The sequence below is a fragment of the Eublepharis macularius genome, chromosome 16 (genome assembly GCF_028583425.1).
Source record: "Eublepharis macularius isolate TG4126 chromosome 16, MPM_Emac_v1.0, whole genome shotgun sequence".
Lineage (NCBI taxonomy): Eukaryota > Metazoa > Chordata > Lepidosauria > Squamata > Eublepharidae > Eublepharis > Eublepharis macularius.
In genome coordinates, this window is record NC_072805.1 from 31,832,229 (window position 1) to 31,850,981 (window position 18,753).

General features: G+C 45.5%; 1 protein-coding gene across 3 annotated transcripts in view; it reads right to left on the bottom strand.

Moving 5' to 3' along the window:
- Positions 1–18,753, bottom strand: part of RIPOR1 (RHO family interacting cell polarization regulator 1) — a 121,492-nt gene that overhangs the window by 80,231 nt on the left and 22,508 nt on the right. Inside the window, exon 1 of one of the 3 annotated variants that reach the window (XM_055000343.1) lies at positions 1,834–1,884. The exons of the other annotated variants lie outside the window; for them this stretch is intronic. The gene's annotated coding sequence lies outside the window, so the exon portion shown is untranslated. Of the gene's footprint in view, positions 1–1,833; positions 1,885–18,753 lie in introns of those variants that run through there. 3 annotated transcript variants of the gene reach the window in all.

Sequence of the window (18,753 nt, forward strand, 5' to 3'; positions counted from 1 at the left end):
TATGGAATTATACCCTAGTGATGGCCCTTCCCTCCTCAAAACCTGCCACTCCCAGGCTCCAATGTCAATCTCCAGGATTTCCAGACCTGGAGTTGGTAAGCATATTTTGTGAAGGTATGGTATTCCTCAGGCCCCTCCCCTTGACATCAGGCCCTGCCACAAGAGTCTTAGAGTTTGGGATGCTCAGGATTTGGCAACACTCAACCATGATTATTATGTCATCGCAATGCAAGAAAGCAATAATTAAGGCTGACTACATCACAGCGAGAAGCAAGATTAGAGAGCAAGATCAAGCGTTCTCTTCTTTGTCCTCCATTCCCCCCACCCCATGCTGCCACCACAGCTACCCTCTTCTCTCCTTCCACCCACAGCAAGTGAGGAATCCTATCCTTTTTAGTCACCTCTCCAGACTTGCTAAATGAAATGCAGCAAGCTGTACATTCTTCATTGGAGCTCCCGAGCCGTCAGGAAAAATGGAGCTCTTGCAAGAACTTCAGAACCAGAGGTTTTGCCCGGACCGCCATGTCAGACAACTGCACCATTTGATAACTTGCCTGAAACTTGCTTTTCCTCTCCTTCAGGTAGACTTTCCCCAAGCCACTTGAGGCCTTACAGGACAAAAGCAGCACTTTCAAAAGGTCAGAGAGGTGGCCAGAGATCAGCTGCCCCCCACCACAGACGGGCTGCTAACCAGAGAACTCTCCACCATGATATTTTGATTAATAGAATGCCCTCCTCAAACATATTCTGCTTGGCACTAATTCTACAACCATTTAGGACAAAAACTGTCCTATTACCCCCACTTGCCCAGCTTTTGGTGAGATAAAATTATAGAACTGTTCCTTGCTTCAGATACAGCTAGAATGTGAGTCCATCTGTCCTTATCACTCCATTCTCCAAGGACAGACAGACTAACATTATAGCTGTATCTGAAGAAGTAAGCTGTGACTCACGAAAGCTCATACCCTACCACAAATTTTGTTAGTCTTATAGGTGGTACTGGACTCTAGCTCTTTTCTACTGCTACAGACTAATACAGCTACCCATCTTGATCTGTTCCTTGTCACCTTTTGTTAGGGCCAACATGATTTCTCCAGACAATTTTAGCTAACTCCGCTCTGTATTTTATTCTTGTATTGGTTTTATTTTGCACGTCGACTGCCTTAGAGACTGCTGCCCGGGTGAAAATCTTTTAAATAAAATAAAACAAACAAGTTGTCATTCTTTGTGACAGCACATAAAAACAAAGCACTGAAGTACATAACCAACATGATTTTTTTAAAATTGATAATGCATTTTGAAGAAACAGAAACCATACAAATGTATCAGCCGACTGCAGGAAGCTGCTGTGATTCGGTTATTTTAAAATGTCCAATGGGTGTGAACGCCGACTTTAAACAATGGCCAATATTCTTTCTTCCCCTAATCCTGCACTTTCACCCTTGCCCAACACAGAGCAAAAGAAAGGAAACATATTCTTATCAAAGAGGGGGAAAGCTGGTCAGCTACAACCAGAAACCACAGCTCCGAAGGATAACAAAGCTTCTCAGCCAGTATCAGCTGGGAGACTCACAAAGACAATCCACTCAACATCTCCCAAAGCACTGCGTAGATAACCAGTCCGGCAGCTGTGCACCGAAGACTATCTTTGCACACTCCCTACCGTAAGCAGGCAAAGTACAGAGTAAGAAATTTCACCTCAAATCAGACAGTTTGTAAGCTAAATGTATCCCAGTCATTCAGTACAAGAAAGGGAGGTCCCCGCTAATCCACCACTGCCCACCTCTCCCCAACTTTCACGGGTCATACATGCGTGACACCCCGGGGACTTACATGTTTAAATTGCCAGGAAGAACAAGCAGGGGAGAGAAAATGTGCCTGGCTTGTCGCGTTTCCTTTGTTCCACTCTCACGGACAGAGCGAAAACACTGAAGAGTCTTAAAGGCACTCGGCTCCGGAGCGCCCACCCCCTTCTCGCTTTTGCCATGGAAACCAGCTGAAGCCCATGTGATTGAGACAGGAAACTGAGGGGGAAGCACCCTCCTTCCCGCACCCCTCCCCACCCTCACGGGAAGGAGACAGGAGGCTGCTGCCACCCTGGGAATTTGTAGAAAAGAAAGGTTCATCTAAGGCAGCCCCCTCCCTATTTCTGGCTCCCAACCAACCTCAGCCAAACCTGGGACAATTCTTACAAGGAAAAATCATTACACCTTACTTTGGTCTCTGGCAACTCTACACCCTTGTCCTGGGATCAAATCCCTCCACATCAGTCAACAATGCACAGAAGGTTAGACATACTGCGGCACAAAGATTATGCTCAGTGCCAGCATAGCCAAGTCATCCTCTTGGAAGTCTCTGTGGACGGGCTCCTAATTCTGATTGATTGCTGCATTTGTGGCCAGGAAAGAATTTTTCTTCCTTCTCGTGGCTAGTAAATCCTGCATTGAGGTTTGTTTGGGTCCTCTTTTTCTCTTTTCTTTTTAGGCTCCTGCCATAGCATGTGGTTTGGCTCCTGTCCTTAAAACCTTCCAGATGCGTTTGCTTTGCGGGCACCTTCCAGCGGAGCACCTGTCCCTGATGTAGTCGGGATGGCAGAAGTTGAAAGATGGAGGAGGAGACAGGAGGTTGCTTTTATTCCCCCTTTGGGCAAGGGGCAGAACAAGCCAGACCATTCAACTCAGATGTTCCGATTCTATTCCCAAACCACTCGTGAAAAGGCAAGGAGCATGAACCCACCAATGACATGTGTGGGGCTTGTTGATATTTATGACTGAGTTTAGGAATTTGTGCCCCCACAGGAGATGGAGAGAGAGAGAGAGAAAGTGTGGTCATGAAGGTCTGAACAGTGGATACAGTTAGAAGAGACAGCATGGGTGTCAACAGGGCTAGCAATCTTCAATGTACAAAGGCTATCTTCACTAGCCAGCGTGATGTAGCAAAAGAGCAAGATTCAGGTCCAATAGTACCTTAAAGGTCAACTAGCCTTCCAGAGTATGAGCTTTCGAGAGTTAAACTCCCTTCATATCCAACAAGGACATGAAGACCTAGGTTTGAATCCCCAGTCTGCCATGGTGACTACTCACCTTGGACTACTCACAGTGGACTACTCACATTGTCTGCGCCTAACCAACAGACAGGGCGGTGGTTATGCAGATGTGGCGAGCCACTCTGGGCCTCCACTGGAGAGAAAAGCAAGGCGTAATCATCTAAATAAATAAAAGAAAGGACAATTTGGGCCTGTTTAGGGGCTATCTACAACAACCCACTCGGCTCAGAAACAGGGGCACAGTTTATTACTGAACTGGATTTAAGTTTCTGCTTCCCAAGAATTCATTGCATTCCGAAAATAAGCCTGGCCCTTCTTCGGCTGAGCCTAGTCATTCTCACCCACTGGAAACTCCTGACCTGCATTCTCCAGCAGGCCCCTTCCCAGCAGCCAACTGTAAGGGCCAAGGGGGAGAAGGGGAAAACAGCCAGGCTGTCTGCCGCATCACCACCCCCAGCCTGAGTAATCCTTTGGCTTGTCGCAGCAAAATGCTGGAGCAGCGGAGCTGAGACCAGGGACACAGGAAGGCCAAGAAGCAAGACCTCGTTCCCAGCTTTACCATGAGTCACTGTGACCTGGCAATTCCCCCTTCTTCTTCCTCCCACAATCGCATCATCTTGTGGTTCCCTTTGTAATACAGTGAGCCACTATGTTATCTCTCCTTGTGCCTTTGTAGCTGTAATGAACCCTGGAATCTGCTTGACAAATGAAAAACTTCAGCTGGCATAGGAGACTTTACCACAACAAATATATGCGAAACCGAGGCAGACTCTCACCACAGACACACCCAGTGACAACAAAGTTGTAAGCAGCAAGAGACAACACCCCAAGATCTACGGCTTGGGATAATGCAGGGGAAAGTAACTGCAAGTTTTAGAACCAAAATTTGAGTGGGTTTGGGGGGATCATTCAATAGGATCAGTACTAACCAGGAGATCACAGGGCAGATTTCTAGCTCCGCTAGTATTTGCAGGATTCACTCATGTGTCTGCTATAGCACTGTGGTTAAGGGTTCGGCTGTGAATCAGCACTCTACTGGTTTGAATCCCATTCCTGCCATGAGTTCAGTAGGTGGTCTTGGGTAAGCCACTCCTCTTAGCCCCAGCTCCCCAGCTGCATTGCAGGGATAATAATAACACTAACTTGTTCAACACTCTGGGTGGGGCACTAATCTGTCAAGAAGAGCAGTATATAAGCACAGTTATTACTGGATCCAACAAGTTTCAAGCAAGGAAGCCTAGCTCTTTAAACACTTTCCGGATGGGACAGTGTTGTAGAAAGTCATATTTTCCCTGCATCACATTGAGAACTCATTTTATTTGCAAGGATGCTCTGAGCCACACCAGCTGCCAAATAAAGTGACAGACTTCTGAAGTGACAGACCGGGCTACGTCCTGCAGATTTGAGAAAATAGGTGGCACAGCCGTGTAAAAGTTTCTAGCTGTAAAAAAGGATCTAGTCCATCCAACTTCTGCTAGTTTTCTATTATCATTGGAAAATTCAAAAACAGAAGTCTGAAATGGCACATCCCATTCTACTCTCCAGTGCCTTGACCCCACCTCGTTCTGCTGCTGTGCTGAGCAGGTACGAAAGCAAACCTCCAGCTATGAATATAAAGAACTTGGCACAGGTAGCTTCCATGTGATTGTTGCTTGAAAATGACTGCTACCTGGTTTATTTAAGCTCATTCTTATACTGAACTGCACAGCTGTGGTTCTCACCAGCCTATGAAAATATTGGCTTCTTAACTCATATACACCTGGATAGCTCAGGTGATCCTGATCTTGTCAGATCTCAGAAGCTAAGTAGGGTCAGCATTGGTTAGTAATTGGATGGGAGACCGCCAACAAAGATCAGGGTTGCAGAGGCAGGCAATGGCCAACCACGTCTGTTAGTCTCTTGTCATGAAAACCCCACCAGGAGTTGCTATTAGTCCAGTATTGACTTGAGGGTAGGATTTCATTTCAACGAGTATACACAAGAGGAGGGACGAAAATTTTTCAAAATCTCTCTTCCAGATTGCTTCCCCTCTTCACTTCTGTAGCTGCAACATTTGGAGCCATGGACAAAGTGCTGCACAGGAAAAGCAAACAGACAGAGGGGCAATTTCAAAACCCAACACACCTGAAAACGGAGAGAAGGAGAACAGGAACAATCTATTACAGTGCACTGACTCACACACACCCTTTGTCCAGGGAGGATTATCATCAAGCCCACTTGCTCTCTTCGAAACACAAACAAAGTTTACCAAAGAACTTGAGTGGCCTGATAATTCTTTGGATGCAATCACTGAACATATTGCTAGAGGAGGCGGCAGCGTATCTACTGTTCCTGCTTTATATACGATAGCAGCTGGTGCCCGTGGGCATCGTCAAACCTGTCGGCCCTTCCATGCAATTAGCAGCTCCCTTCAAGTCTAGGGAGATGTTTAAGGGACTGAGAAATGGAGATACTCAGCGCAATCCTAAAGAGAGTTACACCCTTTGAAATTTATTGCCTTCAGTGGCCTTAGAAGTGTACAACTCCAACTCCGCTTAGGATGGCGCTGACTGCATTTCAACTCCCTACTTGACCAGCAGGAAGCCACTTACTTTGCTAAATGAGGAAGCTGAATACGACAAACAATGGCGCATTTTTGTCCTCATTTATCCCTAACTTTATATGCAAAGATGCTCTCCAAAGTCCTCTTGCCATCTCACATGGTCAGATAACATCAGAACAAGGAGAGAGAGAGAGGGTGCAAGCTGCCAGCGGCTGCCGACTCAGCTTGCATTCAAATCCCACTGCAGACGAGGCAACAGTTAATTTAACCTTAAGCAGCCTAGACACCTATAAGAAAAAGCCACATGGTGCAAATGAAAGGACTACGCTGTGCAAACGCACGCACCCCCTAATTGTACAATCCTGTACAGCTGGCAAAAGGTAATAACATCTGTAAATTATATTTATCTAAGTGCTGAACTAGAACACTGCATTTGGATATGGTTATAATGGGAACTTTTATACAGCATTTTACAAGGTCCGCAACAAGCATCTGCAGTGAGGCAGAGAAAATTGCATGCTGGAAGGACCCACAATTCTAAAACAAGACAGACGAATTCTATTTTTATCTTTGCAAATCGATACACTCATAAATATTCTGTTTGCACATTTTCTTCTAGACCCTACTATTTGAGTTTTATTTTTTTTAAAAAACCCTCTTTCTGACTAATTTCTTTTTTTAAAAACATCAAGAATATCTTAGCCACAGAGAAAGGAAAGTTGACTACCCCTGCCACCAGTAATTTCTCAGGGAGAGATCTAGATTGTTATGTAACAGGCAACAGTTATAAAAGAGTAACTGGAGACTATACAGGGTGCAAATCCCACTTATTGAATACTGAAGCCTTTTATAAACATTGTTGGAATGTTTCCATAACAATGAGGGCTAGAATCTTCCTTCCCCCCCCTCACTTCCCCAGCCCCCCAAGCAATTTGAAACTTCCTGAGATTCCATATCAGGCCCGAGAGAGCCTGGGCAACATTCTGAGCACAGAATGCCGCAAAAGTCTCGTCCAGAAAGACTTTCCCTCTCTTCCTCAAGCAGCAAAACAACATGAATTTTAAACTGAATAAAAGACACGGAGTAGCCCCTCTGGATCCAAGGAAGTGTCTTGGAATTGACAAAGAAAACAGAGACTTGGCAGGAAAATAAATGCAAAGGAAGGGAACAGTTTGTTTATTTCCATGACTTATACCCCACTTTTCTCCTGGCAAGGGACCCAAAGCAGTTACAACATTCTCCACTCCTCTGTTTTATCCCCACAACTCTGTGAGGTAGGCTATGCGGAGAGTGTATGATTGACTCAAGGTCACCCAGCAAGATTCCATGGCAGTAGAACCTGGGTCTCCTAGCCTGACATGCTAACTACTGCACTACACTGCCTGCCAGAAACCACTCTGAGCCAAGCTACAAGTGACACCTGACACAGGTTGGATACTTGTCTGCTTCCCTCAAGTTTTGATGGGAAATGTAGGCATCCTGGTCTTGTAGCTTGGCTCTCCGACTGCTGTCCAATGGACTTTTCAACTGTCACTTGTCCAACATTTCGACAAGCTGCCTACATTTCCCATCAAAACTTGAGGGAAGCCGACAAGTGTCCAACCTTTGTCACATGTCACTTGTAGTTTGGCTCTATGTTCCAAGAAAGCTCTATTTCACGCAAAAATCCCTCTCTGATTGAAGACCAGTATTTCAGCTGCAGAGGCACCCTCACTAGTCCCCACTACCTTCTGTGGATATGGTGAACATCCCATCTCACTTGTTCTAAAGGGCCCAAACCCACACGAGCCATCACTCTCTCTGGATAAAAATTAACTCTGGGGAGGCACCTCTGTTCCGGCTGGCCTCAGACAGACAGCACAGGCCGTTCCAAGCTTCCTGGAACTCTCTCAATGAAGCCTTCCAAATTAAGTCAGCCTGGAGGTGAATACAGTCAAGACACTTGAAAACAATCACATGCAAAAAAAAAAGCACATGGAAGTGAGGAAGGGAGAGCACATGTGCTCCGTGCAAAACTGATGTTGCACAAAATGCCACAGTGGTACTTATGAGACTTTAATGCCAAGCTACGCTAGACCACAAGAGAACATTCAGCCAGGTTTGTGACTAAGATGACGGAAAATCCAAAGCCTGTAGAAGAAAGATTATATTGAGTGCTAAATAAGGAAGCCTTCCAGCACACCTGCTATATTTATGGGGATACGCTGATGCACAACAAAACAGTGGTTTCCAATCCTTTTATCAATATGAGCCACAGAGGGAACTTTTGTCCTTGTTCAAGTCCTGCTGATTCCAGCCTCTGAACTGGAAGACAAGGGCATTTTACCCCCAATATATTGCATGGCTCTGAACAACCACAGGGGACAACTTCAGCTTTCATTCCTTTTTAAAAAACAAAAACTAAGGGCCAAGCTACACATGACGAATGACACTTGAACAGCAAGTGGATTGAGTGGAGGGCAAGTGAACAGGGAGAAATACACTTGCTGTTCAAGTGTCATTCGTCATGTGTAGCTTGGTCCTCAGTTTCTAGCCCTTATGAGTGCAAAAAAAAAAAAAAAAAGAGGTTGGAAGCATACAATAGCAAGTGAATTCTCAGAAATGAGGCTGTCGGTGAGATTAGAACTGACTTCTACATGATCAGATTTTAGACATCTGCACTTGACTGCAGCTTTCTTCCCATGGCTAAAAGCAGCACAATTAATCATCCCGCCCACCGCACAAAGGAATAAACAAATGTGCTTAATCATCACTGGTAGAGATAACAGAACCCAGCTATTCTGGACACCGAATTTTTAAGAACAATACACCATTTTGAAACACAACACCTATCCTCTCTTGCCATTTCTTTACCAGCCTCACAACACCCACATTCTCAAAAAATAGAGCTAACCACCTCAACAGAAGTTGGTGTGGGGCACATACACAATTGTGGGACCTGCCAGGGCATGCTCTATTTCCCCGAGTCCAGCCCGTCTCTAGTACTGCTTGTCTGCCTTATTAGGCCAATAACATATCTGAATTTAACTGGATGGTTTGAAATGAATTGACAGCAGGGGGCGGGGGGCGGGGGCACGGGGACAAAGAGAATATCAGGGGCTTTCATTCCAGAACTGCAGGGGCCATCTTTCCACTGCCATGTTTCCACTCTGCCTCCTCTTCTTCCTTCTCCCTCCCGCAACAGCTGTCTCAGGCCTTGAGAAAAATATTTCAGAGCTATGATGTTCAAACAAGTTCCCTGCTGCCTCAGCCAAGAATAATCTCAACCCCACGTCTACTCTGACCCTCCACATGGCCCTCCTCCACCAGGCCTTTACTCGCCCTGCAAGGAACACCACCCATCCAGACAAATACTTGGGGAGTTATGCAGGGCCGCAACAGAAAATTCTACAATGATCAGCACATAGCAGACACACCCAGGGGTACAAGGAAAGAAAGGGTTGCCGTGGGTGCCTTTTTTATTTCTTTGCAGCCTCTTCCCTCAGTCTGACCAAGAGGGAAAATACATGCACAATAAACAAGGTACAGGAGCAAAGACACAGCGTGCCACTTTGCCCCATGGTTACAGACATGGAGCACAGCAAAAGAAGAAAGGCAGATGGCATCAATGGACTATTTGGAAAGATCTTTGTTCCAAAATCTTCATGCTCCTTTGGAAGCAAATTCAGTCCAGCGCTTACCTGGGTTTGACTGCAGGCAACCATAGCCGGCACGAACTGATATGGAAATGTGCCAAGCCAAAGCAGGTTTATGCTACACGCTGGTCACAATTAGGCCTAGCTGTCCACCCATTACACTGCCTCCCTCACCTGACCCCAAAGTGATCTTATACTGGAGCCCAGGGGCCTGATTTTTATGGCCGTGAACTCAATAAGGCAGACTCAAAGGCGTCGCCATCTCTGTCGGTTCCCCCATCAGCAAAACAGAAAGTGCAAAATGTTTCTTGCCCAGCAATAATGCCGGCATCTGTCGGGGAGGTTTTCTTTACTCCAACAGAAACCTGTGACCACTGTTTATTTACAATTTGAAGAAGAAGAAGAGCATGAAAGATTCCACGACAAAGTAGAGATTCAAACTTATAAAGAATGACAGTGCAGAACAGTTCCCTTTCTGCAACTGCACAAGAACATGTCGGTGTTTTGAAGACAGAATTCAGCATCGCGCCAATTTCAGCTTTCATAACTCAGAAAGAACAAGCATCTAGTCCTTAGGGTTGCCAAGACAGACACAGTAAAATGTCTGGGAAATGCCTCACAAAGTCTTCACTGTAGTAGGGGAGAGAGTGAATAAGAATGTCAGCCACCTACAGATAGGGCTTCAGCACTCTCCTTGACTTTTCCCTATAAACGGCTGAAGTGAAGCTGCCTTCTGAGTCATGTCATTGATATATCAAGGCCAATATTGTCTACTCTGACTGGCAGCAGCAATCCAGGCTCTAAGGAAAAGGCCGTATACATCATCTGCTCCTAGACAATTTTAACTGGAGATGCTAGGCACTGAACCTCAGACCTTCCATGTGCAAAGCAAGCACTCTGTCACCGAGCCACAGCCCTTTAAAGATGACACTGCCTTCCACTGAGTCAGGCAATATTGGTCGGCATTGTCTGCTCTGACTGGCAGCGCCTCAAGCAGAAGTTTGACATCATGTCCTAACTGATGCTGGAGATTGAACCTGAGACATTCTGCATGCAAAGCAGAATATCCTATTATTGAGCCAATGCCCGCCTTATCATCTTTAATGTTATCCTAAATTGGTTGGATCTGCATAATGGATACAGGATATAGTATCTTTATTATCATGCTGCAACTTTGTTTTGTAATGCAAAGTACAGAGAGAGCTCTGGAAGAAAGGAGGCTTTCTGACCCCAAGTAATGGGGGGAAAAGTCATTATAGAATCAGAGAAGGCTCAGAGAATGGTGGCATCAGTTTTGAGCATTTAACATACCCAAACTTTCACCCTATTATCTCCATGGACACCTCAAGCGTTCGGTGGGCAAGAACAGTCGCTGGGTTATAAAGCCGCTTGGTTTTCTAACCTGAAGTGCTCCCATTATTAACCACTAGAGATGGGCATGAATTGAAATATGAACCAAAGTTCATGACAAACCGGGCTGATTCATGGTTTGCAAACCAGCGGTTCATCAGAGCCCATTTCTGACGAAACACCACAAACTTTAGGCTAGTTCGTTTGTTTCGTTTTTTGGTTCGTCACTGCAGACAGCCTGGCGCCAATCCTAGGCAACAGGGGATGGACTTCCTGCAGACTTTCTGCTGACCTGGAAGTGACCTTCTGCTGGCACGGATGTGACAATTTGCTGAGCTGGATGTGATGTTTTCACGAACCAAGCAGACCGGTTCACAAACCGGGGCAGGTTCGTGAAAGTTGTGGTTCGTGAAATGTGACAAACCACAAACCTCATGGCTCATTTTTTTTCCAGTTCCTGACCATCACTACTAACCACCGACTCCCCATATCTCCAGGAAGAGGGGTGTGAACCTATGCTCTGAAGAATGGCTGAATCTCACTCAGGCCTGCTGGTCTGGCCACACCCACCGAGGCATGAGGAAGTAGAGGAAGAAATAAGGTTTAAAATCCGAAACAGGAAAAGTGCTTTTTTGCGGATCATTCGGTAAAATGAAATAAGAGTACATGTACCATCGGGAAGCAGCAGCAGCAGCCTAGCAACAGGAAGTGGCTTCTTCTGGGCAGCAGATGTCCAGACTGCAGGCACAGAAGGAAGTCATGTGCCTGGGGACATGTCATGGAACAACAACCCAAAAAAGAAAAGAAAGAATTTGCAGAAGTTCCCAAATATGAAAGAGGAGAACAGAGGTTCAGTTGCACTGGAAATCGTTCGAGGCCCCGGATGAATATTCCCACACTTGGCCACTTTGGGGAAAGCAGTTCAGTTGCAACGAATTTCCAGAGAACTTTCTTTCTTTGCCATTTGCTGCATGCAGGCTCATTCCCTTTTCCTTGCTAAGACCAGCAACTGCCTCTCCTCAGGAAGTCCGTCTCTCCAGACACCAGAAGGAGCTTGAGAAAATCCAGTCACAGCTGACACTTGAGAAAGCCGTGCAACCCCCCACCTCCCCGAATCTGAATTCCAGCAGAAGAAATAAGCACAACTCAGAGGTGTGGTGCAGCATCTGCCTACAAACCAGATTCCAAATCCGGCTGCATCTGTGTGTAAAATCCTTTTGTTATGATGCACCTGCAACTCAAAACAGGTTTCCTCTAAGAAGGAATTGCCAGGCAACAAGAAAACTGTAAACTCCAAGTGCATTTAAGAGAAGACTTCTGAGTCAACATACTTTGACTACAACCCACTCACTGCTGTCTACTTTTAGCACTTTGATTTCAGCTGATCAGTAGGCCTAACACAGCACGTTACACTGGAAGCAGATGGGCTGCGGTGGACTGATAATGGTAACACCAAGATCTGGCAAACCTGATTTATCCTTTTCCTATATGCTTAAGATGCACTTTCTTGGTCCACAGATTCCCAGATTTACCAAAAAGGCATTTCTTATCATGGTCATTTCTGGGGTGTGGGAGCCCATGTCTGCATGTGCATGTATCGGGATGAGAGAGAATAGCCCCACACAAACAAGGAGACCACATACATGTTATGCAAGAAATGCTAATACTATAGTACAAGTCAACAGGAAGTCATCTCAGAGACATGAGACTCCTTTGAGGTGCATCAAGCACATCTCTGTAAAATAGTCCAACTGGGAAAAGGTCCCCCAAGTTAACTCATATTTCAATTTGCCGGAATAGCCTGGCTCCATTCAGACATAACAATTCAAATTCAATCAGGGCACAAACAAGCGGGCTGCACTCACAAGCACCTTTTGGTCTTCCCACTTCCTCTAGTTCAAAGAGTTTGACGGAAGACTTCCTGATTGAATGGAAAGACTGTGATCAAGATCCATGATCTAGATGACAAGAGAAGAGGAGCAAGCACGGCAGCAAACAAGTTGGGATTATGTCCAGCGCATGTTTACCTAAAGGAAGACTACTGCAGTGATGTTCACTCCATGGCTCGAAAGCCACAGGTGGCTCTTTGACACGGCACCTGTGACTCTTCTGAGCTCCATTCTGCAATGTGGCACCTGCCCCATGTTTCAGGAAAGTGGGCAAAGCTCTTGCCCAGTGTTGTTTGTGATTGGCAGGTTCCCACATTGAAACAGACATTGTCAGAAAAACAGGTGAGCCGTGTGTTTCCCTGAGGTCAGGCGCTGGGAAGCGAATGTGGCTCCTTTGATCACTGCCAGTTGCGAATGTGGCTCTTCATGAGCTTCAAAGCGAGTGCCACTGGACTACTCCTGTCCCCTCCCAAAATGCTGTCAAGAAAAATTGTGTGTGTTAATACTACACACAAGTTAGAGTTACGTATGGTGAGGAAAACTTTTGTGTATCACCTTTTTTAGGCGACGGGTCATCTTATATTCAGGCAGAGCTCATTTTGAGGGGTCCCTTTGCACTAAAAAGGACCGTTCCTCTCTGCTAATAACCTCAGTTCCTGTAATGCCAATAAAGGTTGCTGAATTGTGATAACCTCAGTTCCTGTCTCTCTTTTTGAAAAGCAGAACGTGAATTACCAAAAGCCACGGCTCATTTTGAGGGGGAACGTGCAGGAACGCAGTTCCAGCAGTTCCCCAAAGAGGTCACGTCAGGTGGCCCCGCCCACCTGACTCTCGGCCATTTTGGGCCCATTTCAGCCTGGATTGGGGCCGAAACGGCCCAGATTGGGCCTCTGATGGGTGGTGGATCACTCTCCCACTCAGCTGCGGCCTGATTCTGACCGTTTTGGGCCCCTTTCCGGCCATTTTCAGCCCCCTTTTGCCATTTTGGGCCCAATTTCGGCCCTGAATGGCCAGGATTGGGTCCAAAACAGCCAGGATAGGTGATGTCAGGGGGTGTGGCATATGCAAATCAGTTATGCTAATGACACACTTCTGGTGCTGTCAAGGGGCGTGGCATATGCTAATGAGTCATGCTAATGAGTTCCTCCAGCTCTTTTTCTATGAAATGACCCTGCATTCAGGGGCATCATTTTTGAAGAAAATACAAAAATTAGTTTGCCTTGGCATCTGTATGAAGCCGTGGTTTGTACAGAACAAACATAATCAGGATGGTCTAATGGATGGAAGTAATTCTTGCCACCAGTTTGCCTCATACCCCACAGGGAGGATTTTATCTGAGACCTCAAGGGGAGGTCATGCTCAACAAACCAATAGATGCCTCAACAAGCCACAGTTAGTACAAACTGCAGTTGTCAAAACCAGCTATAAACTTCACTGTGAAATCTGGTTTGATACCAACCAAGACGCCCTTGCACAATCTGCCTTCAGATATTATAACTTTGCCAGGATTTACTCAAAAAACTGTCTATAAAGCCATAATTCATCATGATACCTTAAATGTAGCCTAAAAGAAGCCCTTTGGCACTGTTTTAATGGAAACAGTTAACAGGCGGGTACAGGGATCATGCTGGAGATCGAGATAACCTAAAAATAACCCAAACCCTTGAGTACGCCTCTCAAAGAGAGGTACAGCCAAAAAAAAAAGATGTTGGTGCAATTGTAATATGTCATGCAGGAAATCTCCAACTGCCTTGAGAGCTGCTGTAAAACACTCAGCCTGTAGCACTAAATTCCTGTGCTGCTTACTAATCTGTTGTACATATGACAAAGAGGAAAGGAAAGAGAGAGAAACACCCTAACACAATGGCTCCCCTGCACTTATTTAGTTCCTTTACAGTTCGTCTTTCCAGGTGAGACTCAAGAAGGATTACGCAGTTTAAAACAATGCAACAGGAACAGTATAAAACATACAATCAGAAGTGCATAAAACTGGATTACAGTTACAGAGGACAATGCACTAAATTAGTATGATAATGAAATGAATGCAACAGGGATGAGTTGCAAAACTGGAGAACGCTGTAATTAAAAACAACGCAACATATATATGGAACAAGCCCTGGAAACGGCCTAAAATTCCCACAGATGTTAACTGCAACCTTATTTCCTATTATAAGTATGCTCTCCTCAACAATCCCACTTTACACATCCTACTATATAAAAGGCAAGCTGTATTTGCGATGACTCACTTTTTATCCTTGAGCAGGCGCATTGCTGACGACTCTGGCCTCGAGGCCGCTGCGAAGCGCCCACTTTCCGCCATGAGGGAGCCCGCCAAATCGAGGGCCTAAGCACTCCTCCCCACGCCTCCTCCCAGTGCCCTCTCGCTCTGGCCTCCAGGCTGCTGTGAAGTGCTCGCTTGCCCACCGAATCAGTTTGCTAGAGCCCGTTGTATTTTTTCACACAACGGGCATTGTTGCTAGTCATATAGAAAGCTAGAAGTGTGGGAGCTCTCCTGTCCTCATCAGACACGCCCCTTCATCACCTGAATGTTTCTAATTCAAGCACTTCTTTCTCATTTAATAGATGCTGGCCTTACCCTTGACATGTAGGCACTCTGGTTAAAATATTTAAAAGGCACAATATTCCACCATAGGCCTACTGGATTCCTTCCATCTGTCACCTACCTGGATGATGTCTAACCTCTTTCCTGATCCTTCCTTACCTTCTTGTTGCATCAGGCCTCTCCCACTACTGTTCCTAAGCTGAGACAGAATTGAACAGCACCATTCCTTCTACCAGCAACAGAAATCAACCTGCCCTCCCTCCCAGGACACACTGCCCTAGGCAGTCACCTAAGAGACTTTAAGGTCAGCCTTGCCGTTAAAGTCAGGCATACCCCAAGGCAAGCATTAAACTCCAAGAGCTGAACAAATCCAGCCATTTAAAGACAATTAGGCTGTCAGATATTATTTAGTAAGGAACAAGAATCCAGTTCGCTGCACCCATCCGTTACTTTTTTAAAAAAGAAAACCTAGAATTATGCTGTTCCTCTGCCTTTAGGAGAGAGGAGCTGGAATGGATGCATGGAATTAATAGGAAGATTATTCCCTCCGCAGCCCAGTACGCAGGCCTTACTTTGCATCGTTCTCTAGGCCGCGCTTACAAGGGTAAAGAATTTTTTCTGAACTGAAGGGTTTGCAGACACTTGATATAAGCCAAAATTGCCATTCCAGTTGGAAGAGAGAAGAATGATGTGATAAACCACTTTGGGTCCCAGTTGGAGAGAAAAGCAGTGTAAAAATAAATAAAATACATTAACCTTTTTTTTAAAGGTTTTCAAGGCAAAAAGAGGAACAGGGGTAGGTTTGTCATTGCATGCCTCTGCACAGGGCTTTTTTTCAGCTGGAACGCGGTGAAACGGAGTTCTGGCACCTCTTGAAAATGGTCACATGGCTGGTGGCCCCACCCCCTGATCTCCAGACAGAGGGGAGTTTAGATTGCCCTTCGCGCTGCTGGAGCGGCACAGAGGGCAATCTAAACTCCTCTCTGTCTGGAGATCAGAGGGCGGGGCCACCAACCATGTGACAATTTTCTCCAAGGGCAACCCACTGAGTTCCACCACCTCTTTTCCCAGAAAAAAAGCCCTGCCTCTGCATAGCAATAGGGTTGCCAGCTCCTGGTTGAGAAATTCCTGGAGATTTGGGGGGTGGGGTGGAGCCTGGACAGAGCAGGATTTGGGGAGGGAAGGGACTTCAGCTAGCTATAATGCCACAGAGTCCACCTTCTGAGGCAGCCATTTTCTCCAGGGGAGCTGATCTCTGTGGCCTGGAGATCAGTTGAAATTCCGGGAGATCTCCAGATACCACCTGGAGGCTGGTAACCCTACATAGCAACCCTAGATTTCCTTGGTGGTCTCCCATCCAAGTACTAAACCAGGGCCAGCCCTGCCTAGTTTCTGACAAGATCAGGCTAGCTGGACTTTCCGGCAATATGTTAATTTACTCCATTTTTAACCAGAGATATTACGGAGTCATAAGAAACCTGTTCTAGCTGAAGCCCACACACTAAACAAGGAGCCTCAGTGGTTGACGACAATCGACCCAAGTAACATATTAATATGACACAAGCAAGGAAGGGACGCATAAAGTCCCAGGGGCTTGTAACAAGTTGACAAGTTTAGTAAACACACCAAGATAGATCCATCAAACCACCTGAACTAGGGTGAGAGACTGAACGCTCTCTGGCTCCAAACCAATATATATCACACACACACACACACACAATCGGAACATGCAGGAAAAGGCTGCGCTAACATCCCGTCAGAATTTCTTTTAGTTTTCTTTTGTAAGGGTAACAGAGGACAGGTTACACCAGTTATTTAATGTAGGATGGGGGAGGGATAGATATGTATTCCTTTTGCCATACAGCAGCACAGCTATGCAACTTTTTCTACATTTTAAAGATCCAAGTTGCTTTTCTTTTTTTTTAAACGCTGCAAAATGGGGTGACTAGCTCAAGCAAAAATAAAATTATTAAACAAACTCAAAATAAAAATGAAAGAAATGGAAATCAAGTCAGATAAAGACCTAATAAATGTCATTAAGCCAGCTGATAGTTCAGTCTCTCCTGAAAAGCTTTAGAGAATAGAAGGGTCTTAACCTAAGACAGCCAAAATGCAAATAATGCAGGCACTCCATGAATCTTTCTGGGAAGGGGGTTCTATAAATGGGGAGCTACTAATGAAACAGGCCTTAACGTGGATAGCCCACTTGAACCTGAGCTCATCAGATCTCAGAAGCTAAGCAGGGTTGGCCTTGGTTAGTAATTGGATGGGAGACCTCCAATGAAGACTAGGGTTACAGAGGCAGGCAATGACGAACCACCTCTGTTCATCTCTTGCCATGAAAACCCCGCCAAGGGTTGCCATAAGTCAGCTATGGCTTGGCTGCACTCTCCACCACTCTCCACCAATGAGACACACTCCCTGCCTACCACCCATCTGACCTCTGAAGGTAGAGGGCAACCTAGATGAGGATCCAGTTCTCAACGCCCAGATAGATACTTACATCCTTCTGGCACATGAATCCAGTCACCAACACCTGGATCTGTCTCTCCCCCAGCTGTAAACCTACTGTATATCTCCCACTTTACAATTTAATAAAGTATGATACTCTTTAACTCCTTGGGTTAAACTGAGGAGGATGTAGAAGCACACTGTTCTATGAAGAGCGGCATGCCTCCACCCGTTCCGGAATATAATGGCACCTTATTACAGCATCAATCGTCAAAGATTAGAGCTCACTTCATCAGATGTGTGAAGTGAAACTTCAGTCAGAAGAATTATATATACAGTGGAAGAGGGCTGTAAACAACAATTAAAAGGCAATTAAAGGCAGGAAGTCCAGCTCATGACTTCTCAGTACAAACCTCTTCATGTCTCTAATGGGCTCTCTCCTGCCTCAATCTTATGCCGCAATAAAGCAGCAGATATTTAAGGTGCCACAAGAATCCTTTGTGGCTTTTTTGCAACAGGCATGCAGTGAAACCCTATGCATGTTTACTCAAAAGTAAATCCTACTGTATTCAATAAGGCTTTCCCACAGATGAGCTTGCAGCCTAAAAGAGCTACCCTGCAGGGAAAAAAGCAGGAGTGCACATGTTTGTAAATACTGAGACCAAAAGGCCATGAAACGTAAGGACGGTCAGTCATTTCTACGCAAAGCTCAAAATGTATACAAAATAAGCACAGCACCCATTCACAACAGCAACCGGCAAAAGCACAACAAATGTGCTAACTTAACACCTGTGGTGGGAGGAGAATGTTTCGTCTCAATCCAGCCCTGGATGAATAAGAGTTAAAACTTCCTGATTAGCTTTATCTCAGCAATGTCACACAAGTGTCTCTCTCTAGCTTGCTCCTGAGAACGTTACAAGTATAAAAGTTCCCCTCCACTCCTCCTTCCAGAATTCCATAGCCTAACATGGCTTCTGCTTCACTAGAAAGCAGACGTGAACCCAGCAATACCCTTGTTTGACGATTAAACACAATCCTCCTAGTGGGGAGATTTTCTTTGCTTAAAGAGCGCATGAATAATATGAAGACACCAGCAATCGAGCACTTGCTTTCGTTAATGTGAACACAGACAAACGGTAACAAGAATACACAAATATCAGCCATGAAAATACATGAGACACACAGCAGCTGCTTCCATACTCTGATCTGCATTCATTGCCAAAGTCACATGAAGTTTTTTTTTAAAAAAAATTAATTAGTTTTCTCTACACTTTCCT